Raw genomic sequence first — 25,809 nt, 5'->3', positions numbered from 1 at the left:
CTTCCCTAGGGCCCACATCACTCATCTCTTTTCTTACTTTCAAGCAGCAGGAACTAGAAGCTAAGCAGGGAGATGACTGTACCCCCAGTGGGTTTGTGTTTGATGAGATCGATGTGCCTTTGCCTCCTTCTCTGATTGAAAGTTGGGAGTTTCAATTCATCGCATTTTTTTAATGGAAATTTTTGTTTCGCGGTGTTCTTAGCCAAAAGAAGCTTATTATAATAACTAATATAGCTTTAGCTATCCCCAAGGATTTATTTAATTACTTAAAGGTGGACTTGATGTTGAAATATATCGTGAAAGCCTTTTGTTGTTTAAGGGTTGAGCACAAAGCTATATTTTTGGTTTGCTTTTGACTAGTTTTGATTTACTCAGACATTTAATGTTTTGGGAACAAATTCCAATGATTTTTCTTTTCACTCAAACTTGTGTGGTTGCAAATTAGTTTTAGTTGCTCAGATGTACACTAACTTATGAAAGTAAATTTCATAAATGTAGAAAGTTAATTTATGTAAACTGATAGGCCAAGTAATGTTCATGCTAAGTGATGTAAAGGTTCTGAACCTATTTTTTTTTATTAAAGAAGTGAATAAAGGTTTTTTTTCTTGCAAATCATTTTAGTTCCAAAACTTAAAGTAAAAACACACACACTAAAAATAACTGTTAAAAAAAATGAAGTAACTGTTGCAATTAGGGTATAATTTGGTAGCTTAGGAAGGTTGACTGTCCAATTACAGCTAGCCACACCTACAGCTAGAGTCATACACAAAATCTAATAGGTATCAGTTTTGTTGTGGCTGATTCCACAAGCTTGGTAATAGGTTACCAAGGGACTAATTGGAGGATGGCAGACTGTCACAGGAACAATGGTTTGGGTGGACAGTGATTTCTATAGCTTTTTATGTTATATATTTTAATAGCTACCCAAATCATAAGCTGCCCAGTTCTGAACAGTTTCAGTTTTGTTGGTTATTTGGGTTCTTAACCATCTTCACAGTGATTTTTTTTCACCTTTTTAACCCTCTTCCTTTTCATCTTTATCAAGTTTTCCATAGCATCAAAATTATTCTTTCTTATCACTAGCATCATCTTGTTCATCAAATTCTTACTTGTCACCATCTCCAAGTTATCTCCTTGTTTTTCTTCTCATTCACACACTCATCTGAGCCAAGGGCTTCCTGGTCCCGTCCTTCTTGGTCCTTTCAGAGCCCTCTCCTAGGCTAAGAGCTTAAAATACTCTGGGTAGTCACGCAGGTTAGGCACCTCACAGTTGAACAGATCCAGATTTTCCAGACAACCCAATTCATATACTTTAGTTGATTTCCACATATACATGTGAAAAGTGGGAATTCACCTGCTGACCTCTCCCAACATCCAGAGATTCTGCTGTTTCTAGCTCGACCCCTTTTAATCTAAGCAGCTTGGGGAAAATAGAAATTAAATCAATCCTACGGAGGAACCAGTAGGTTCATGAATTCAGCTGCTACCCCTGAACTTTTTCCGTTTTATTTACATTTGTCCAAGACACATTCCTAAACAGCTGTTGGGTCTATTCTTAGCTTCAGGTGGGTCCCTGTTATGCCCAGTCACGCCCATTCTGCCTCCTCAATCTTAAGGTTCTGGGAGGTGTGTGTTGTTAGGAGACACTCTGTCGCCTGTGCTGTGAGCACAGTTGAAAAGGAGTCTGCCGGCAGCAGGGGCCAGCAACAGAACAAGCTAGCACACTGGAGTGTAGTGTGTGATATGCAGTGAAGCTAAGTGGGGCCCACCCTCCCGCTGCCAAGTCACTCAGGGGAACCAAGAGAAAGCAACAAAGTTTGGTTGATGTTTGAGATTTCTTGGTAGTTTTGAAGGTATCAGAAAAACAATAAAAGTGAAATACCTTTCAGTAATGTTTTCCTTTTTTTAATATAATTTTTTATTTATTACAATTTATTCCCTTTGTATCCCAGCTGTAACCCCACCCTCGTCTCCTCCCAACCTCTCCCTCCCTCCCTCATCTCCTCCTGTGCCCCTTCCCCAGCCCACTGATAGTGGAGGACCTCCTCCTCTTCTATCTGACCCTAGCCTATCACACCTCATCAGGACTGTCTTCTTTGTCTTCCTCTGTGGCCTGGTAAGGCTGTTACCCCATCAGGGGGAGGTGATCAAAGAGCCAGCCACTGAGTTCATGTCAGAGACAGTCCCTGCTCCCCTTACTAGGGAGCCCATTTGGAGACTGAGCTGCCACGGGCTACATCTGTGCAGGTTTTCTAGGTTATCTCCATCTTGCAGGAATTTTTAAATTTAATCTTCAGATCCTGTAATTCAGTAAGGTTAAATTAATTTAAGAAATTATGTATACATTCCTGTCCTAAAACAAAATGTGCAACTTAAAATTGCAGCAGTTCAATGACAAAACAAATTCAATTACATCACACATCACACCAGTTTCCTTTCTTAAATCCTTTAGTGTTTTACTTAAGAATAAAATGTGTCTTATGAGCCATAACATAGAAGGTCATCATGATCAGCCTCTGCTTTCTCTCCAGTGTTACCTGCTGGATTCTACTTTACTGCATTCCCACCCAAAGTTCATTGCACCTTTTGTTCCCATTCCCTGGAGTCTCCCTTTGCTGAGTTTCCTCAATTAACTCTTCAATTCTCAGATAAAAGGCTAATTCTTCAAGGAGACTTTCTTTAACCATCTGACCCAAAGTCCCCAATAAACCCTTCCCCATCACCCTGCACAGACATCTCCCTGTATACTATTCCTATGTACAATTTTCATTCATTTTTGTGCCCTTTATTTTTGTCACTTCCATTAGAATGGAAGCTCTTAAGATGAGTTTTAGCTACTATTGAATCTCTGGGCCTGGAATGGAGTTCTGGGAATGCTAGGTTCTGATAAATATTTACTTCTTGAATAAATTTTTCTACCCCCGAATTTTCAGCTATTTTGAGACAGGGGACCCATGTAGCCCCAGTATTGTGACCCCAGACTTGTAATGTGGCCAAAGATGACATGGGACACCACTTTATCTTGCCTCCAAGTGTTGTACCCTCAGGTGTCTGCCACCACACCCCTCGATGGTTACCTCTGCATTTTAATGATTACGCATTCTAAGTAATGCAGAGCCTCCTCTTCAAAGCATATCTATAAAAAATATCCCATTATGTGTAGCTTCTGTCTTGGGAATCTGAAGTCCAAAACATATGAACTGTTTTACTGTTCCTTTGCTAAGTCAAGTCCTTATCTATAGACTTAGTTGCTTATTATGAAATGATAAATTATGTTGTTAAAAAGTCTTGGTTTCCATGGCTATAGCTCTTTACTAGTCCTTGGCTTGGGGAGGAAGGTTCATCCTTAATAAGTATCCTTTCTTTTTCTTACTGTAGCCATAGATACATTCCTACCTGACAATGTATACTGATAGTCTTATCATTCATTCTAGGAACATTATATTTGTTGTTTCAGTGTAGTTTCATTGGGGAAAACTTACTTATGAGTGTATTATAAAATGTTAAAATAGTATATGATATATCATATGCTAGTGAAGCTTTAAGATAATATAGCATCATCATGGTCTTGGTCATCTCAGTCTCATAATAACCATGTTCTCATCATCACTGTGGCATTGAGAATGACATTAAATGGATTCTAACTTGAATGTGTGCTTCTAGTTAGTAAGAGGAAGCTCTGTACTTCATTAGGATGCATTGTCTTCTGATTGGGTGTTGTGTGTGTGTTTACATGCGCATGTGTGTGTGCCTATATGTGTGTGCATATTGTATCCATGCATATGTATTTAGGTATTGTAATCATAAACAATGGTACTATAGATTGACTGGAACTAATTGCTTAAAGGATCCTCTGTTGAATTATACTATTTATAGGTTGAAATTGGTAAATATGGTATTATATTGTTGCTAATCATATCTTTATCTGTTTTGTGAGGCTTTGGGCATTGTAATTCTGAGGAAATGATCCCTTCTAGGGTAGGTAATTCCTAGATGTATAAAATAATTTTCTTGCAGGTGTGCTTTAAATATGCAAACTGACTATCTCAGGCCCAGACCATTTCCTTTGTCTGAATCTCTTACCCCAAAGTAGTATGTCTCCTGCCCTAATTCACTCATGGTTTAGGCACCAGATAGCTACAGACTACCTCTGTAGATTTCTGACATCATTCAAACAACCCAGAGCTAAACTTGCTCAAGTTTGCCTATTCTGCCTTTTTTCATTTCTTCCCACATGAAGGCCTGGGCTTCTGCTTTCTCTTTCCTCTCATGTCTGCTAACACCAGTGTTCCTGTGTTAGATGAAGTGCCCCTTCCTTTTGGTACTGTCCATATTGAACTCTTCTTTCACACTATTAATCTCTGTTGTTTCATGCTACTTGAGAAAGAAAATCACAATTATAGTTTAAAACAGTTACACAACACAGGAAAAATATTTTCAGCCTGTCTTCAAATCCCTAAGGATTTGTAGTTCAATTGTTTTGGTACCTTTGATAGCAAACCAAATCAATTCTCTATCTACCTCCCTATCCCTTTCTATTATTCTTTTTAGTTATATATTTGTGGAAATTCATATAGAGCAGTGAACTATGTATGGAAGTAGGATTTAATAATACTGAAACCTCAAGGAACTGTATTCTTTATATATACCCTGGTTGCAACATTGAAGGTAAGCATTTTCACACAAGGATATGACTCACAAAACAAGGTCATAACATGTAATTTTTCTTGGGAGAGAGCATAACCATGGAGATACAAAATGTACCTGTTCCTCCAACACAGACCACACGCCTTGGATTTTGCATTGAGTATAATGATGGGAAATAGGTTAACATAAACATTTAGAGTAAAGCATGTTATGAAACATAAAACAGCAGGAGAGCTAGAACCTGCATTAAAAAAAATTCCCAGTGAGTGGATCTCAAGGTATTTTGAACATAGAGATAGTAAAATCTGAAAATGAATCAATATGCTTTATGACCGTCTTCAGGATACCAACAGTCCAGTCCAAAGGCCAACACTAAGCAGCAACACAAGTCAGGGAAACATTAGGGAAAGCTGCAAGACTCAGTTGGATTCCTCCAAGGAGTTCTCTGGAATGTTTCTCTCTATGAAGTCAAGTGTCGAAACAGGAAGATCAGCACAATGATGTGGATCCAAAACTCGAAGCCTCACTGTCTATGAGCCTCTGTATATCTCCTCTCCTCAGAGTCCATCCATGGGTGTTCTCATCTGGCTGAAGTCACGCCCCTCGCATGAGTGAGTGCACAACAAAACATCACATGACAAAACTGAGTCTTCAAAGAAACCGGAAATTTCTGCCTCACATCTCTGTTTGGCTGCAGTTCAGTGATATGTGATTCTGTTTGCCTTCAAATTCATGCCTTCACTGCAGCACATCTTTAGGTTCCTGACTCATTCCTTCCTTCCATCAGAATGACTATGATTCTGCAGTATTGATCAAAGGAACGAACTTCCTGCTGTAATACTTAAAGGCAGAAAAAGCTGATACCATTTCTAGTGATTTAAGGATTCCCCCTTTGCAAAAAGAAAATTTCCTAATGAGCTCATACACTATATAAATAAAACACATATGAACATTTAACTCTATACCAAATTTGAAATAGTCAGGAACTTCTATAAATATTAGCTTTGATACATCATCCCATTGATCAGCAATAGACCTAATGGTTCCAGAAGGATCATCAAGGAAGAGAAGGAAAGGCTTTCAGGGCTGGCCTTTTGGTATTGGATAAGACTATATCTCCCAGTCGCAGCATTCCTTAGTTGCTTATAGTTCAATGTCTATGCTTGAGGCCTTGTGGGCTTTCCTCTGTCAATGTTAGCATGTCCATTGGTGTCTTGTCATTTTTCAGGTTGTGTTTAGGCAGCCATGGTGGTGAAACTTCACAAGCACAGCTTCTGACATTCTTAGGAGACACAATGCCACAGCAAACTCTCTGTTTCCTTGGCTCTTATATCCCTTCGTCCCCTTCTTCCACAATGATTCTGAGACTTAGGTGCATATGTGTACATATACATATATGTATGTATGTATAAATGCAGGTATTTAAATATATATTCAACAATTTTTAAAAAGCCATGAATTTGAAAGAGTGCAAGGAATGGGTATGTGGGAGGGTTTGGAGGAAGGAAAGGGTCAGAGGAAATGAGGTTATTATATTTTAAACTCAAAAAATTAAAAATATTTTTTAAAACAAAGTATACTGGATAAAGTTGTTAACATCCATTAATGTATTGGCTTCGGCTTATTTTTTTTCTAGCTTATGGAAACTGATGAATGTTGGGACTGTGAAAAGTAACAAAAAGCAGGGTGAAGGCAATAAGCTGTCTTTTGGGTAAGCACATAGAAGGCAATAGAAAGTGGGTGAGGCTATCCATCTTCTCCAAATAGAACTGTTGAAATGTCAGGAAAAGAAACAGCAGCACAAACATTTTGAAACATTAGCTCTGCTTCTCTGTTTGATCTTAGATACTGGAAACTTAGGAGGAAACAAAAGCAAAATGGGCAGAATTTCGCTGCTGCCTGGTGTGATTGCATAACTGAATTACCCTGTTCCCGGAAGTCCTTGACCTGGCGCCTCAAGGGAAGATTCTCATAGCGCCATGGTTCTTGGAACACATTTTCCCATTATCCTCAATATCTCATATCTTAGCAGTGCCGTTTGTGTCTCCACTCCCTAGCAAATGTGTATACACAGTCTAGTCACTTAATCCCTTGAGTTTAGGGCAATGAGCAAAGACTGGTTGAAAGGGAGCCCAAACCAGGTAAAGGCAGAGAAGGATAGCCTGTGAAGGTGAAGGTGGCCCCAGGAGGTGGGTTCAGTGTTCTCCAACACTAGAGCACTGAGTAGGTTATTGGTAAGAACACAGTCGTCACCCAGAGACTCAGCCCTGGGCACAGGAGTGAGCTGAGTACTGCACGCAGAGCGCCAGTATCTGTAATTGTGTATTTATAGGCAAAATCTGCTGACCTCAGGTCCCTCACGGCTGCCTTAACTCATTCAGCTAGCTGTTTCCTGGGCAGGAAGAACGAGGAGCAAGATCTAAAATTAGTAAATTTGCATCTCCTAGAACGTGAAGGGAAGGTTTTGAAGTTTTGAAGATCAGGCAATGAGATGACATGGGTCTAAGGTCTCCTAGTGCGGCTTCTGGCTGCTTAGGAGGGGACCATGAAAGTCTGGATCTCAGTGTGTTGTGGTTTTTCCCTTAAACTACTTTTATTGTGTTGTAGCTCGCATTCTAACACGTTCATGCAGCTCAGGGTGCGGAACATTTACACTACACAACTATCACCAGATTTTACCCCATTCTGTACCACACTCTACTCCAGCCCTGGCCACTGTTTGTTGTCTGTATGAACTTGATTCTCTTAAGTGCCTCATGTAAATGAAATTTTTCGGCCTTTATCTTTTCAAGTGCGTACTAATCAGTTTAGCAAGGTCCATTTGCTGTTGTACATATGTCAGAAACTCTCTATCAGGGATAAATAACATTTCCTTGGCTGTATTTACCTCATTTTGTTCATCTGTTTATCTGATGATTTGTTTTTACTTTGGGCAGTTGTGGATCAAGTTGCTATAAACACTGGCAAAAAGACCCTCAGTGGAGACCCTGCTATCCATTGCTTTATTTGTACATTAGTCTTCGCTTAGCCACAATTTCCCTTTCCTGTGGCTTTTGTTTCAAATAACCAACTGTGGTCTGAAAACATTAAATGGAAAGTTCTAGGAATAAGTAGTTTGTAAGTGTGACATGTGATCAGAAGGTCGTTAGTATCGTAGCATCCCTTCACAATGCCCATGTGGTTCACCTCACTGCCCCTCATCAAGGAGGTACCATATCATCTCACTTCGTCAAAAGATACGAAAGCATGCATAGTAGAGATAATTAGATATTCCCCTTTCATGGCCTTTTTATATGACATTGTTATAATTATTCAATTATTAGTTGCTGGTAATCTCTTGTGGCTAAATTATAAATAAAACTTTTTAATCGGCATGTACATATATGGGGGGCATTCATATAGTTTGGGTGTGGTACCATTTATGGTTTTGTGTATCTACTGGATCTTGGAATAAAAACCTTGCAGATGAAGGAGGGTGGGTTTACCTGGAAGAGAATAATTTCACCTGCTGGGGCATTCGATGGTTCTGTTTACATTTTTAGAGAAAACATCATACTGTGTTTCAGTGTCCTCTTCGTACGCTCTTTATACGCTCCAGTTTCTCCACATGCTCAATGCCAATTTCTGCATTTGGATATTGTTGTCCTACCTTGGTTTTTGTTTTAAAACGTGCCCTTCTTGTGTATGTGCATGTGTACACACGGCATGTGTGTGGAGGTCAGCAGGCAGCTTGCGGGAGTCAGTTGTCTCCTTCCATCCACAATGTGGGCTCTAGGCATCGCACCCAGGTCATCATCCTTGGCAGCAAGCATCCTCACCCACTAGGCAAGGTTACCAGCTTGCTACTGTCATTTCCGGTGAGTGTGAATTATCTTCTGGTTTTGATTTACAATTTCCTTTAGAGACGTGGAGCGGTTTTTATTTACTATTTCGTCATTGCATATCATCATCTTTAGAAAATGTTTCTTCAAGTCCTTTTCCAGTTTTGGATTATTTGGGTTATTTGGGGGTTTTGTATTGTTATTGTTTAGTTTGGTTTTCTATTAGTTTTTTTGCATTTGTACATATACACAGGGTACAATAAGCCTCCAGTGCATAGTTGTCCTGGGAATAGGGTCACACTCCTAACCAGAATGTGAAACCTCATTGTTCAGAGAGAATAGCAGGATAGCCATTTGCTAAGCTTTTGTGGGAATCATTATTTTGTTTTTGTTTTTTCTTTGTGCAACAACCCTGGCTGTCCTGGAACTTGTTTTGTAGAACAGGCTGGCCTCAAACTCAAAGAGATCTGCCTGCCTCTGCCTCCTGAATGTTGGGATCAAAGGCCACCACACGCATATCATTTGTTGGTTTCTGAAGAATTAAACCATCCTGTAGGAAAGTTATAAAACCCTCAGTTTAATGTCTGACCTTCCAGAGAACTGAAAATGCAGGTTCTACAGCCAGTGTTAATGCACCCTTGAGGAGAATGGAGTCCCATTATGAATGGGCAGATTAACACTGCAAGAAGCCTATGAGGTCTTGTCCTTCAACTGGCATACTTGGCCAGGATGCAGTCCTAATCCTTTAATCTGTCTCCACAACCTGCGAGAGAAACTAGGGGACATGGTAAGGCCAGACTGGATGGCCAGAAGTTCAGGAACAATGTCCAAATGGAGTGGACCAGAAAGGGTGAGAAGAGGGACTGGCAGGTAAACAAAGCAGAATGCTACCTTAGAGCTGAATGTGAAGGAGTAGTGGTGCCTTCTGGTGCTGTGTGTGAAACCTTAGCTCTAAAGTAGAACCCAAGGCAGCTTGAAGAGATCAGAGGGATAGAAAGAGCATTTCTCTGAGAAAAGAAAAAAAACAAAAAACAAAAACGTATAAGCCATGCTTACTCTTTGCCTCTCCCTGGGTCCATAATAGGTTAATAATTTATTCTATGGTTCCGGAGTTTGTGAGGTATTTGTGCTTCTTTTGAAGGAATGATAAATATGTATGCCATGCCAGGGAAGCATGAAGGAATGAAGAACAAGGCTGTCAATAACGGAGCCAAAGATTTATGAACAGCCTGACAGCTGCTCAGACCAGCGTGAGTGACAGCCACCCTCCCAGTAGAAAGCAATAGCTGTAGGAAGGCCAGTGGAGGAAGCTTGGTGCTCTGGTTGCATTGTGATTTCCTTGCTTTCTATCTGGCTCCCTGCCATGAGCCAATGGATTGCCCTGCTGTGGGTGGAAACAGCTGAGCTGTGTGCTCGGTTTGTGGCGGAGTTTTTAATCCAAGTCTTTGTAAAAAGGAGGTTGATAAATTAATGGTACAGGGGAGGATGGTGTTGGCTTTCACAAAAGCAGCAGGCTGGGTTTCATTCCCATGGAGAAGTCAGTTAGACGAGATTCTCTGTATCTGTTGCAGTGGCTGCTGGGATATTTGGCCCTGCCCTTCCTCCCAGCTTAGTGACTCCACTGATGTGTGCTCTACAGTTGCCTTTCTTTACCCAGTGCTCAAGGTTGCCTCCCATTGTATGTGTGTAGACCTCATGTGATGGGAGCAGCAGGACCCTGTGTCCTGTGGGGGAAGCCTCATGCAGCCAAAGTTGTAGATGTGAGCTAGAGTGGGCACCATAGAATGAAGAGAGCCACGGAGCAGCACCAAGAGACTTAAAAAGGAGCAAGTCTAGTAGCTTTACACAGTGACAAGAAAAAATGGTGTAAGTCATAAAAGAAGATATAAAGCTTTTTATTTCTAGTTTCAACTCCATCATGGCTTTTTGGTTGTTGTTGTTGTCGTCATTATTATTATTATTTTGTGGTGGATTTGTTTGTGATTTTGACTTTCTGGATATTAAAATAACAAAAAACATTTCTGCATCCAAAAGACTCTATCTAACATGAGTTATTCCTTCAAGTTGGAGGTTGTGAACATTGGGCTCCCTTTTTGTGATTACTGTTGCTAATTTGTTTTTATCTTTTGTTGTAGGTGTGTGTGTAGAGGGGGGGGTATACACACGTGTGTGGATGTCCACGGAGGGCAGATGAGGGCTTCGATTCCCCTGTGGCTGAAGTTACAGGTGGTTGAGAGCTGAATGATGTCGGTGCTGAGAATTGAACTCTAGTCCTCTGCGAGAGCAGCAAATGCTTTTGAGAACTGAGCCATCTCTCCAGTCCCTGGGATTTCTTTTTAATTTCATTGATCATTGTGGCTAGCCACTGAATACATTTGTCTCACTGAACAACTTAGAAAGGGCGAGTAAAAAAAAAAAAAAAACAAACAAAAAAACATTGTGTAAGAATACCACAATTTCTGTATCCATTCCTCCGTTGATGAACATCTGGGTTGTTTCCAGGTTCTGGCTATTACAAATAAAGCTGCTACAAACATGGTTGAGCAAATGTCCTTGTTGTGTATGAGCAAATTTTGGGTATATACCTAGCAATGGTATAGCTGGGTCTTGAGGAAGCGCTATTCCTAATTGTCTGAGAAAGCGCCAGACTGACTTCCAAAGTGATTGTACCAGTTTATATTCCAACCAGCAATGGAGGAGGGTTTCCTTTTCTCCACAACGTCTCCAGCATATGTTGTCTCTTGAGTTTTTGATCTTGGCCATTCTGATGGGTGTAAGGTAAAATCTTAGGGTCGTTTTGATTTGCATTTCCCTAATGGCTAATGACGTTGAGCATTTCTTTAAGTGTTTCTCTACCGTTCCTCTATGGAGAATTCTCTGTTTAGCTCTGTTCCCCATTTTTTAATTGGATTACTTGGTTTGTTGCTTTTCAGCTTCTTTAGTTCTTTATATATACTGGATATTAGCCCTCTGTCAGATAAAGAATTGGTGAAGATTCTTTCCCAATCTGTAGGCATTCATTTTGTTTTGATGACGGTGTCCTTTGCTTTACAGAAGCTTTTCAGTTTCATGAGGTCCCATTTATTGATTGTTGCTCTTAGAGCCTGTGCTGTTGGTGTTCTGTTCAGGAAGTTGTCTCCTGTGCCAATGAGTTCCAAGATGTTCCCCACTTTTTCTTCTAACAGATTTAGAGTATCTGGTTTTATGTTGAGGTCTTTGATCCACTTGGATTTTAGTTTTCTGAAGGGTGATAAGTATGAATCTATTTTCATTTTTCTGCATGTAGACATCCAGTTGGACCAGCACCATTTGTTGAAGATGCTGTCTTTTTTCCATTGAATGGTTTTGGTTCTTTGTCAAAAATCGAGTATCCATAGGTGTGTGGGGTTTATTTCTGGATCTTCTATGCGGTTCCATTGATCCTCCTTTCTTTTTCTATGCCAATACCATGCAGTTTTTATTACTATTGCTCTGTAGTACAGCTTGAGATCAGGGATGGAGATACCTCCAGATGATCTGTTGTTGTACAGGATCGTTTTGGAGATTATGGGTTTTTTTGTTTCTCCATATGAAGCTGAGAATTTTTTTTTCCAAGTCTGTAAAGAATTGAATTGGTATTTTGATGGGAATTGCATTGAATCTGTAGATTGCTTTTGGCAGGATGGCCATTTTTACTATGTTAATCCTACCAATCCATGAGCACGGGAGATCTTTCCATCTTCTGATATCTTCTTCAATTTCTTTCTTCAGGGACTTGAAGTTTTTCTCAAACAGGTCTTTCATTTGCTTGGTTAGTGTTACCCCAAGGTACTTTATGTTATTAGTGGCTATTGTAAAGGGTGTTGTTTCCCTAATTTCTTTCTCAGCCAACGAGGAAATCATGAAATTTGCAGGCAAATGGTGGGATCTAGAAAAGATCATTCTGAGTGAAGTATCCCAGAGGAGAAAGACAAACATGGTATATACTCGCTTATATAGACCTACTAGATATGATAAACAATGAAATCTATACACCTAAAGAAGATAAACAAGAAAGCAAACATGGGGTAAGATGATCAATCCTCATTTAGACAAATGGGATGTGCATTGAATCTATGACAGGAGTCTACCGCAGAAGGCATCTGAAAGACTCTACCTAGCAGTGTTTCAAAGCAGATACTAAGACTCATAACCAAATCTTCAGTAGAGTACAGGGAATCATATGAAAGAAGGGGAGTTAGTTTGACATGGAAAGGATAGGAGCTCCACGAGGACCAAATATATCTGGGCACAGGGGTCTTTTCTGAGACTGACACTCCACCAAGGACCATGTATGGATATAACCTAGAACCTCTGCTTGGATGAAGCCCGTGGTAGCTCAGTAACCAATTGGTTTCCCATAGTAAGGGGAACAAGGACTATTTCTGTCAGGAACTCAATGGCAGGCTCTTTGACCTCCCCACCCCCCAAGGGAGGAGCAGTCATGCTAGGCCACAGAGGAGAACTTTGCAGCCAGTCCTGAAGATACCAGATAAAACAGGGTCAGATGAAAGGGGAGGAGGTCGTCCCTAATCAGTGGACTTGAAAGGGGCAGGGAGGAGATGAGGGAGGGAAGGTGGGATTGGGAGGGAATGAGGGAGTGGGATACAGCTGGGATACAGTTAATAAAATGTAACTAATAATAAAAAAAAATCAAAAAAATAAAAGATAAAAAAATAAATAAAAATTTTTAATGATTATATCAGTATGAAGAGCAAGGAATTAAAAAAGATAAATTCAATATAAACATTATGTGATGTTCATAATAAATAAGATTTATGAAATAATTATTAAAAAAAGAAACAAACAAGCAAACAAAAAATGTTTTGGAAGGGAAGGTTTTGTAACCTGAAAAATCTTTCATATTCCTTTTTTTGTTTTTTCCCCTTCTGTTCAAAGCATTCTATTATAGCATTAAATAAATAAGATAGAATGTGTTTTTGTTGAATAAAAGAAAGAGGTCTCAAAAGGGAGAGACAAAGGAAAGACACAAAGGCAGGGGTGGGGATGGGGGGGAATCTCAAAAGGAGTGAGGTCAGGGAGATGCCTTCAGAGGAGGGCCCTGTGCATGTGTATGGCTGCTTATGATGTCCAACAGCCTTTGCTCATCACAGTTTTTATTTTTATTTTTATTTATTTTTTTACTGCTGTGATGAAATGCCTGGCTAATGCAACTTAAGGTGGGGAATGCTTTATTGTAGTACACAGTTTTCAGGAATACATTCCAAGTGGTAGGGGAAGGATGGAGAAGAGAAGCAAAAAGCACATGGGCACTGGCCACAGGCATCTGCCATCAGGAAGCAGAGACAGATGCTTTAATTCCTGCTTTCTTCTTTGTTCCTCTTTAATCAGCCCTGGGCCCAGTCTGTGAGCTGGTGCCTCCTCTGTGTAGGGAAGGTTTTTCCTCCTCAGCTAAAGCTCTCTGTAAACTTCCCTCACCTATACCCAGACGTGTCTGTCTCCTAGACAGTTCCAAATCCAGTAAAATTGACAATGAGGGTGACATATTACACCGTGAATAGAAACTTTCTAGAAATCAGTGTTTAGCAGTGTCTAGTCAGAGGATGCTGTGGGCCCTCAGGGGAGAAGTGCTAAAGGTGAGGTCTCCGCAGTGGGACAGGACCACTTTCCCTGCCGTCCCCTCTTTAAGCTTGAAATGCACTCTCATGAAGGCATCCCTACTGTGCGCAGGCAGTTTCTTCCTCAAAACAGAGAGGAAAATGAACACTGGGGATACCAAAGATGAATTTTGCTTTTTAATTTCTTTGTTATCACACCCAAAGTCAACTCTGCTTTTAAATTAGTATAAAGTTTATTGAGGTTGGTCAACAGTGTTTTTCTCTTCCCTACTGATTGGATGAACTATCAACCTCTGAGGCCACTAGAAACGTGAATACATTGTGAGCATCTAACTTCAGAATAAATCCCCATCAAAGCTGAAAGAACCATGACTTAGTTTGATGTACTGAAATGTTCAAAGCTTTCTTCAGCTTGTTAAGACAGAGTGTGGAATTCAGGTTGCCAAACAGCCATCAGTTTATCAAAGGCCGGCTGGCAATTTCTTGTCATTTTCTGTTCACTTTTATCTATAATGAAGGGGAGGGGTACTGAAAGCATGAAAGTATAGCATCTTAGCTCTTGAATACTGGCTGCTTTGCCTTGACATCCACAGTGTTCTTATTCATAGGCCGATATTCGAAGTTGCTCCGTCTGGTTTGTGGGTAAGAGAGCATCATTTATTCTATATGTAGGAATTACTTGAATTAGGGAAGATTCAACTCTTTCACAAAATGGATCACTTATCCTTTCCTGCCCCTGGCTCAGGCCTTACAATACTAGAATGATGTGTTCAGACCCTGCAAAACACACACACACACACACACACACACACACACACACACACAGAGGCACACATGCGTATACTCTTATACTCAGTTTCTTAATAAAGAGGCCACAACTGTGAACTACCCATGTACGCATAACATGCATACACTTCTTTGTAAAATAAGGAAGAAGAGAAACACTAGGGATACAAAGGATGCATTTTCTCCTTTGCAAAATTCTCTGCCCATTTATAAATACTTGTGTGTTGGATGCTAGGTAGTATTTGTTTAGTTAAAGGAAGCACATTTTTCTCTTCTTTCCCAATGCCATCAATGACCGCAAGCTAAAGCGAGGCACTGACGAGGTTCCTTTCATCCACAGGAGAGAATCAGGAGCACTTGCTGTCCAGATAGATTGCCACTTAGCTCTTCTGTGAAAGCTGGAGTTCTTTTTTGCTTGAGGGAGTGTCATTCAATTAGTTAAGTAGACAGGTGGGCAGGCAGAGACACAACCAGGAATCAATGTCCTATCTGCTGATGATTTCTTTACCCACAAAAGGATCAAATACAGGGTTGAACATGATGATCTCTGGATGCCCTGTATGTCTGAAAGTCCTGTGACTCTCCAATTGCCCTTGTAATCTTTGAGATTTGTGTGAGGTTATAGCCTCTGCTTTTAGCGAATGTGGAGGTCATGGCTGCTCATGATCGGTAGTAAAACTGAGACAAATGAATGGTGAAGGGCTGGGAGTGTAGCTCAGCGGCAGAACACTTGCCTTGCACACACACACACACACACACACACACACACACACACACACACACACACACACACCCTGAGTTCTATCCCAGTACTGCAAAGTAAGTCAGTCAGTCAATCAATCAATCAATCAATCAGTCAATCAGCCAATCGGATAAGGCTGTGTTGTAGATAATAACTTGTCCTAGGCTGATGAGCTGGCAGACAGCCAGCTCTCTTCTTTCTTGCTCTGAGCGACAGTTTTGATTCAGAACTAATAAAAAGTTACAAACAGTGGAGAAAAATACAGTCAACTTTGTGCGCCATAAACAGGGTACCTCAGTTTCCCTCACAAGCCTCTCTCTTCTCCATAGATATGCGCTGATGGTCTTATGTGATCCCATAAGATGTGATAAATAAATAAATAAATGAAACAAAAATGTGCTTCATTCAATTAGGAATACTTATCAAGCATCTGACATATGTTTGTAAATGGGCAGGGAATTTTGCAAAGGGAAAAATTTATTCTCTGTATCCCTAGTGTTTATTTTCCTTCTTATTTTATAAAGTAAGTGTATGCATGGTATACACATCTGGGTAATTCACAGTTGTGGCCTCTTTATTAATAAATTAAGTATAAGGAGCTCATGTGTGTGTGTTTGTGTGTGAGCTTTTTTTCCCAATCATGTTCCTATACAGCAGTAGCTAAAAACATCTCATAGGATTTCTGCACAAAATCCTCTGCTTTGAGGTACATTACTTTCCCAAATTCTGCCAGGTTGCATTTTTAACCAATGTTCATCGCCCTCATCCCCATCTACTCCTTATTAGTCTCCTGAACTGTTGCCAAACTAATGTGGGGGAAAAAAGTACTTATTTGGAAGAAATCTGTTTCAGCTATTGAAGTTTTTCCTCCTCTGTTTCTTTATGATTAGCAGTCCTACACTCTCAGTGTTTGCAGTGAGGAGAGATTACTTGACAGGTACTGATTCCTGGATTTAATCTTGCCTCCTTGGGTTTCTCCCACACATTAAGACTATTTCAAGATTAATTGAAGCACATTTTTTTAAAAGCTACTGAGAATATAATGATTCATGAGTTGGGTGTCCTTAGAACATAATTGCTGTTACTTGCATGCCTTTCGTATTTTGAATTTACCACAGTGAATATTATTCCTATTAACTTGCCTATATTGAATTTAGCAAACTCTTTTCCTTTCTGTATTTTAAAGCTTAAGTTAAAATGACAGCCTGTTCATTTAATGCTGTAAACTTCCCTGTAAGCATTTTGTTGGCAGACTCTCACATCTTTTTGATATACTGTACATTTATTGTCATTCAGTTCAAGATTCTGATTCTTAATTTTTTTTGACTCATGGTTTATGCAAATTAGTTTTAAATTCCAAATATTTGAGGATTTTCCAAAGATTTTATTGGTTTATATTTGATTATACTGTAGTCAGAGAATTCAGGAGTACTAGAGTCACTGTTCCTCCATTGAGACTTATTTAAAATTCAGAATGTGGTCTTTTGGGTGAATGGTCTATGTGACCTCAAATAAAGACTGACTTCTGCTAAGTCTTTGCTAGAATGTCCATAAATCTTTAGTCAGTGCAATTAGCTTTCGTATTCTTCAAATTTTTTACACGCATACTGATTTCTCACCACATAATTCAATTCATTAATAAGAAAATGGTTTTTAAAAATCACTGAACAGATGAGAAGTTTAAATTTTTTATTTTGTTTAATTCATTTTTTTGTTTTATGCATTTAAGCTTGCTTATTAGTTGCATGTATATCCATCTAATCTTAGCCCTCTTGATTAATCTGTTAAAATCATTATATGATTACTCTTAAATCTTCCTCAAATTTTGACAAATGTTGGCCACTTACATTTTAAAAATACTTTTCGCTCTTCTTTGTTTACCAAGTCTCCGATACAGAGTATTTCATGAATTAATACTGATGCTAACTTTTTTTTATTATATTCTTCATGTTTGTTTCCTATGTTACACTTAATCCACTAATTCCCGTCAATGAATTTCTTATGTCTGGAATTTAGATGAATATGTATTTTTATATTTTATTTATCTTACTTTTTAAGAGTTATCATTTTAAAGTTATGGAGTATAGCTATAAGTCATTTTAATCCCTGCATATGGTGATATATAATTTCTGAGTTGATTTCAACTTATAATTGTCCTCACGATAGCTCAAGGATTATCTAAATTCTTGCCAGGTTTTGTAGTTTCATCCTGGATGTGAAACACTGTGGACTTGACTTTGCTGTGTGCTGGATATAGAGAGCTTTAACAATATGCTTGAGTTTTAGTCTTACATGTAGTAACTTCTCGGTAGTTTGGGGTTTCAAGGCTTGCTTCTTTAATATTATTATTGCATTGGTTTCTTTCTGTGGGTGTGTGAGCTTGCATGCCATGGCAAACATGTGGATGTCAGAGAGACCGCATTAGGAATACTAGCTCTCTCTAGTTCTACCATAGGTCAAAGACGGTTCTACTGGTTCCTTTCAAGCGGCATCTCCTACAGGTGTCTCACTCACACATGTACTCAACTTAAAACTCAATGAGACTTTCTAAGGTCCCGTCAAAGCCCCTCTGCGGAGCTTTCCCTCCTGCCAGCTTTAGCTGCCTTGGTCTTTGTAAACTAGCTCTCTCTCCTCAGCTTAGACTGATGGACTGTGCTTCCCCTTCCCCAGACTGCCCACTGGGCTCCCATACTGTTCCTCTGGAGTGCAGCTGGATCAATGCTAGGTTGCTGACCACATAATATACGGCTAGTAAAGCTTTGGGACAAAATTAGCATACTTGAGAGAAGGGAGGCAGAGGAAAGGAGTACCATACTGAGGACCCTAAAGAAAACAAGGATAACATGATGTCCACAGTGAAGATTCCCTCAAAGCTCCTATGCAGCGCATGATGTGCCTTTTCTGATTTGGTTCTACAGGGAAGTCATTATTCTGCAGCTTGGTAAGTCACCAGATGAGAAGACGCTAGGTCTTCTGGGCAATGTGATTTCTAGGAGCATGACTGAGATCTCAATGTATAATATGTCCTGGTTTGCAGTAAAATCATACAGACCCAGCAACTCCGTGATGTCACAGCACAGTTCGACCTTGGTTTCTACACTTTTGAGATCTGTGGGCTAAAACTGATAACAATCAGAAAATAACCAGATGTGATGTTCAGTAGAAAACAAAAGCAACAAATTGAAATCCATAAAGAAAGATAAAACAGTCGATAAAACAGATCTATAGACCTGAATTAAATACCCAGACGATTTCCAACTCTTTGGATCACCTTTGACATTGAATCACCCAAATGTCTTTGAGTCTTTGTTGGTACATCCCTCCTTGGAAAGGAATTTTTCTAGAACTACCAGTTTGGCAGGCATTAAGAGTTAGATATATAAAATATGCTGTAATTTTGAGATTTGACCATGTTTTTAAAACCTTGTCATTTTGCTTTTAAAAGAACTTGTAACCCCATAAGGAGTGAGCAAATTATATTTAGGAATATACATGTATATACATACCATATGTGTATGGAATAACAATTAATAGAAGAGCAGGCCATTAATTTGAAGGAGAGTTAAGAAGGGTATATGGGAAAGTTTAGAGTGAGGGAAGAAAAAGAAGAAGTGTTATTAATTATGTTTTAAAGTCAAAAATAAAAAAGAACTTGTCAATAAATGAAAGACAATATGAGTTTTTAAACTTTACCTTTAAGGTCACGAATGCAGATTCCTAGTATAGAAGCCTGGTTGGAAACACATAGTATTTCTTGCTCTCAAGTGTAAACCCCGTCTCTAGTCGGAGGTCTTGTGTATCTGTTTCTTACTTGAGGTGAAGCACATACAGTAAATACATGACGTTCAAATGCTTTGAATGTTATCATGAGTGGATATATTTCTTGACCAAGAAAATAATTCATTTCCATTTGTAGGAGAATTTCGCTCACTGGCTTGACTGATTATTTCAAATTTTCTTTTTATTTCATATGTTGAGTTCATCAGTGAAGTTTGGATTGTATACATGTTTGTTGGTTCTCCTTAAAACTTAATTTCCTTTGAGTCAGTTCAATAAAAACGTAAAAGTCTAGTTCATACCAATTTCTGGAATGATCTATTCAGTAGTTAAAATTAACAATCCTCTTTATAACCTGAAGTTTGGGTCTTATGAGACTTTTACACAATGATTTGAATAAAGTCTTTCACTTTAATGAGACAGAAATTAAATGAAATAAAATGTTAGTGTGACCTTATGCTGTTAGAGTTCACTACTCCAAGGACACGTTTTAAAATGAGGGTCAGATTCTGGATTTCTCTTCTTTGGCAAATTAAAATGAAAATACTAGCTAAACTACTCTAATAGAGTTTAATGACAGAATTAAATTAATAGAAGTTAATGTAACTGAACATTTGTTACATCAAAGAACTTCCAATAACAAACAGTTTCGGTAGGGTTTTCATTACTCCTTTGCCATGACATTGAGAACAGAAAGAAATCAATATTGTTGTAATTTAAGCATTTAGTATTCACCAGGACTCATTTGTCTGTGCACAATTTATAGGGTAAATGTACAAAATTAATCTCAGCATGTAAAAGTTTGAGGCCAAAGGACTGTGAATTTGAAGCCAATATAGACTATTCAGTGAAACTCTGTTTTCACAAATTAATTAATTACATTAAATTAAAATTAATACTATTTTTTTCTTTAGTTTTTTAAAATAGAGAGACAATGGTATGTACATGTAACGGAATTGTAAGAATTTAATGCCATGTTATGGAAACATTTAATAACATTAAAATCTGGTCAGTGGCCAAACCTAAGAAGCAAGGCAGAAGGTGACGGCAATGATGATTATTACTGCAGAGACTTTCTTTCTGCATTACGTTTTATTTTGTTTTTGCAAGAAAGCCAACGGCAAATATTCCCCGACTATACAAGCAATGAATATTATCATAAAGTTTAAAGGCCAGGACAAAATTCTTTAAAAAATATTATTTAAGTCTCCCCAAATAAAATAAATCATAAGACTAATGTTTAAATCATTAGGGTTTATTTGCTCTGATCCATTTTGTGTTTAGAAAATAGTCACTAACTAGGCGTATGGTGGTGCATGTCTGTGATCCCAGCAGCTGGAATAGGTAGAGGGTTGAGGATGCAGAGTTCAAGGTCATCTTCAAAGTGAGTTCAAGGCCAGCCTGGGCTAACATGAGGTTCCATTTCCAAAAGAGACAGACAAACAGATAAATAGATAGATAAATAAATAAATACATGAAACAGAAAGAGAAAAATAAAGAACTAAAGAAAAAGAAGAAAAGATAAAATGAACTACTGAAGAAAAATAAGTTCAAGAGCAAACGTGTTCAGTAAAATTTAAGAAAAATGATGACTGATAACGTGTCTGCTCCCACCCCCACCCCAGCTCATCCATCATTTCACCTTTTGTAGTTTCAATGACCTTTAGTCCTCCATAGTCAGAAAATATTAAAGCAAACTTCCAGAGGCAATTTTGTCGTTTCAACTTTCATGCTATTTAGATTACCATAATGAACGCTACCGCTGCCCTGCTCTGAACAATGTAAAACAAGAATCATGCCTTTGTCAGTGTATCCACGCTGTATGTGCTACCTCTCCACTGCTTAGCTGTAAGCCAGCGTATCCACCCTGTGTGCGGCCTCCCCACTGCTTAGTTGCTGTCTCAGCTGTCAGAGCAGCCGCTGAGGGACTGTGGTCTCTACATTCAAGTAATGCTTATTTTAGATTCCAAAGAACATGTGATGGATATAAGCCAGCCTCTTTCATGAGAGGCACTGGGAAAACTGAAAAGCCTCAAATAGAAGACTGGATCCATATCTCTATTTGTCATCTTGCACTAAAATTAATTCAAAGTCGGTCAAAGGACCTCAATGAAAGCCCTAAATTTTCAAAAATCTCAGAACAAAAAACTAGGGGAAAAAAAATCAAAATATAAGCATAGGATGACTTTCTGAATAGGACTCCACTCATTCAGGAAATAAATGCAAGAATTGATTTATGGTCTCACATTACATTAGAAGGCTTTGACAAAGCATCAGAAATGGCCACTAGAATAGGAAAAAAAAATCCTTGCTAGCTATTCAGACAAGGGATTAATATATAGAATATATAAAGAACTCAAAAACGCAAACAACCCAAATCAAAATATTCCAGTTCATAAATAGGCATGTGAGCTGAACACACAGCTCCCAAAAGTAGGAGCACAGGAATGGGGAGCCATCTCTGTCAGTAGCCTGGCTGCCACGAAACTATCTCCAGAACCCACGTTTAAAAAGCTGAGTGTGCCATCAGAATGGCTAAGATAAAAACTTCAAGTGACAATTCATGCTGGAGAGAATGTGGAGAAAGGGGAACCCTCCCCCATTGCTGGTGGGAATGTAAACTTGTACAACCACTTTGAAAATCAATCTGGTGCTTTCTTAGGCAATTAGGAATAGTGCTTCTTCAAGATCCAGCTATACCACTCCTAAGCATATATCCAAAATATGCTCAAGTACACAGCATGGACATTTGTTCAACCATGTTTGTAGCAGCTTTATTCATAATAGCCAGAACCTAGAAAAAACCCAGATGTCCCTCAACGGAGGAATGGATACAGAAATTGTGGTACATTTACACAATGGAGTACAACTTAGCAATTAAAAACAAGGAGATCATGAAATTTGCAGGCAAATGGTGGGAACTAGAAAAGATCATCCCTGAGTGAGGTATCCCAGAAACAGAAAGACACACATGGTATATACTCTACTCACTTATAAGTGGATACTAGACATATAATATAGGATAAATCTACAAAAATCTGTACACCTAAAGAAACTGAGCTAGAAGGAGGACCATGGGTAAGATGATCAATCTTCACTCAGAAAGGCAAACAGGATGGACATTAGAAGAAGGAGAAAACAGGAAATAGGACAGGAGCCTACCACAGAGGGCCTCTGAAAGACTGTACCCAGCAGTATATCAAAGCAGATACTGAGACTCATAAAAAACAAACAAACAAACAAAAAAAAAGCCTTTGGGCAGAGTGCAGGGAATCTTAGGAAAGAAGGGGGAGATAGTAAGACCTGGAGAGGACAGGAGCTCCACAAGAAGAGCAACAGAGTATCTGGGCCCAGGGTCTTTTCTGAGATTGATATTCCAACCAAGGACCATTGATGGATATAACCTAGAACCCTGCTCAGATGTAGCCCATGGCAGCTCAGTCTCCAAGTGGGTGTCCTAGTAAGGGGAACAGGTACTGTCTCTGACATGAACTCAGTGGCTGGCTCTTTGATCACCTCCCCCTGATGGGAGAGCATCCTTACCAGGCCACAGAGGAGGACAATGCAGCCAGTTCTGATGAGACCTGATAAGGTAGGGTCAAAAGGAGGCAGAGGACCTTCCATACTGGTTTCTATGAGTTGGAAGCCAGTCTCGTCTACACAGTGAGTTCCAGGACAGCCAAGGCTGCTAATGAAACCCTGTCTCTAAACAAAACAAAACAAATTGAGATTCAACCTTATCCCAGTTACAATGGGTATCATTAAGGTTCTGGAGGCAGTGGTCAGGATGCCAAGGAAATGGGAATCCTTTATATATAAAACACTCTGTCTAGTCACTATAGAAATCAGTATGGAAGGTCCTCAAAACCTTATGGTCCATTTGCACCACTTCTGTGTACCTGATCATGCAGCTCACTATAGAGATTCATGCACACCCATGCTCATTGCTGCAGCATTAATAATAGAAAGACAAAATTATGTTGTTAGCAAGGAAACGGATAGAACTCAAGACTATCGTGTTAAGTGAGATAAACTAGTTTTACACAGACAAATAGTGCATGTTTTCTCCTGGATGTGGGGTCTAAGGACAAAGAGCAAAGACCCTGAAAGTACAAGCAGGAGTATAAGGGAGGTGAAAGGGAGAGTGGAGAGGAATGGGAAGGACTAAGAAAGAGTAGAGACATGGTGATTATGCTTGATTGAAGTACATTATGAGAATGTAATAATTAAATGTTATAGTGGAACATTGTGAGTGTATATGTGAGAGAGAGAGAGAAAGAGGTGGGGAGAGAGGAAAGGAAGGAAGGTAGAAAGAGGCAGAAGAAACAGAGAATGAACATCAGCCTTGGTTGCACACTCCCATAATCTAAGTACTTGCCTGGTTGAGGTAGGACATTGAATCTGAGGGCAGCTTGGGTAACAGAGAGTGACCCACAAAACCAACTACCACCAGTAACCTTTATTTTACTTAATAATGGACTTGGAGTTCCAGAGTGGTCTTGTTTCTCGAGATTGCTGTTGATATCTTACTGCATCTAATTTATAAATAAAATTACCATTGGCGTGTGTTTCTAGCCGAAAACAGAGTATGCAGTCTTTGCTATCCATGACTCAGGTACCAAAGGGGACTCCTGGAACATATCCTTGCAGCACAAAGAACCACCCTGGGTTCAGTGCCGCCCATGGGACCAAAAGCAGTATCTCTTAGGAACTCACTAAAAATGCATATCCGTGGGGTTCTACCCTCAACCAACTGAATCAGAAACACTGTAAGTAGGGCCCAAGCTATTATAATAAGCCCTTCAGATAATGGCAAAACATATTGAAATTTAGAAATGTCCCTTGAAGATTTCATTTATTTATTTATTTACAATGTATTCACTTTTTGTCCCAGCTGTAGCCCCCTCCCTCATCCCTTTCCAATCCTGCCATCCCTCATCTCCTCCCATGCCCTTTCCCCAATCCACTGATAGAGAAGGTCCTTCTCCCCTTCTATCTGACCATAGTCTATCAGTTCTCATCAGGACTGACTGCATTGTCTTCCTCTGTGGCCTGGTAAGGATGCTCTCCCATCAGGGGGAGGCAGTCAAAGAGCCAGCCACTGAGTTCATGTCAGAGACAGTCCCTGTTCCCCTTACTAGGGAACCCATTTGGAGACTGAGCTGCCATGGCCTACATCTGTGCAGGGGTCCTTGTTTGGAGTATCGGTCTCAGAAAAGATCCCTGTGCCCAGATTTTTGGTTCTGTTGGTCTCCTTGTGGTGCTCCTGTCCCTTCCAGGTCTTTCTATCTCCCCCTTCTTTCATAAGATTTCCTGTAAGATTTTGAGTTCTAAGACTGGACTAGAAAAATTTCTCAAAAACTATAGCCTGGCCCACTGACACAGACTTACAATCCAGCTATCTCAGAAGCAGAGACAGGAGGAAACAAGTTCAAGGGCCTACAGGTGCTGCAGAGAGAAAGGTAGCCTTAAATGACACCCTGCTTCAAACTAAAAATACAAAGGAGACCAGGGATGTTGCTCAGTGGCAAAGCACCTGCCTTGTGTGTAAGACCCCAGCTTCAATCTCAAGACCATGTAAAAAGAAAAGAGAAAGGTCTGATGTGGTGGTGCACTTGGGAGTCAGAGGCAGGAGGATCTCTGCAAATTTGAATCAAGTCTTGTCTACATAGTGAGTTCCAGGGCAGTCAGAGCTACATAGAGAAATGAGAGAGAGAGGTGGGAGAGGAAAAATAACCCAGTGCTCTTTCTCATGCTGTTTTTCACTCTTTCTCTGTCCCCTTCCATACACATTCTGATACCTTTGGTTTTTTCAGATGTTCATGTTGCTTCCCTATGAGGTAGCCCATAGAGGTGGGTCTCAACAGTGACCATTGTTCACTGAGTGCATCACTTAGTTACGATGCAGGAAATCTATGTAAAAGATCTCATTTCACTTACTTTGATTCTTCATTACAACCTTAAAAAGCAACTGTTTATGTTGTCCCGGCTTTACAATCAGGAAAGATGAAACAAAGACAGAGCGCTATTCCGGGCCCCGCCTTCTTACTACACCCTGCCTCCTAACGTGGTACAAAGGACAAACTTCGAAAGTCACCTCTTAGGTTAAGGAAGGCTCTGCTCTCACAGCCTAATTGTCTTTCAAAAGACTCTGGCCTGAAAGCCATCACTGGGGTGGGGGTAGATGAGATTTTAACATGAACTTGGGAGTTGGGACACAACCATTCAGACCCCTGCAGAGGGAAAGCAGGCTAAAACCGTTCATCCTGGTGCTCACTGCTCTTACTGCCCTCTACCACCTTTAGCCACAGGGCCCTAGAAACAAGGGCACCTGCAATTACAACGCTTGGATCTGAAGACAGGGACAACCATTGGCTTTCACTGTCAGCACCTTGGGCTTCTAATGGAAAATCAAGTGTGTAAATATTACTCATGGTAT

General features: G+C 39.7%; 1 protein-coding gene across 1 annotated transcript in view; it reads left to right on the top strand.

Annotated features, from left to right (window-relative positions):
* Pld5 (phospholipase D family member 5) overlaps positions 1–25,809 on the top strand; it is a 330,905-nt gene that overhangs the window by 127,780 nt on the left and 177,316 nt on the right. The window lies entirely within an intron of this gene.

The sequence above is a fragment of the Psammomys obesus genome, unplaced genomic scaffold, assembly GCF_907164565.1.
Source record: "Psammomys obesus unplaced genomic scaffold, mPsaObe1.curated_primary_1811, whole genome shotgun sequence".
Taxonomy (NCBI): Eukaryota; Metazoa; Chordata; class Mammalia; order Rodentia; family Muridae; genus Psammomys; species Psammomys obesus.
Note: the sequence above shows the minus strand (reverse complement) of the source record. Positions and strands in the feature narration are given on the sequence as shown.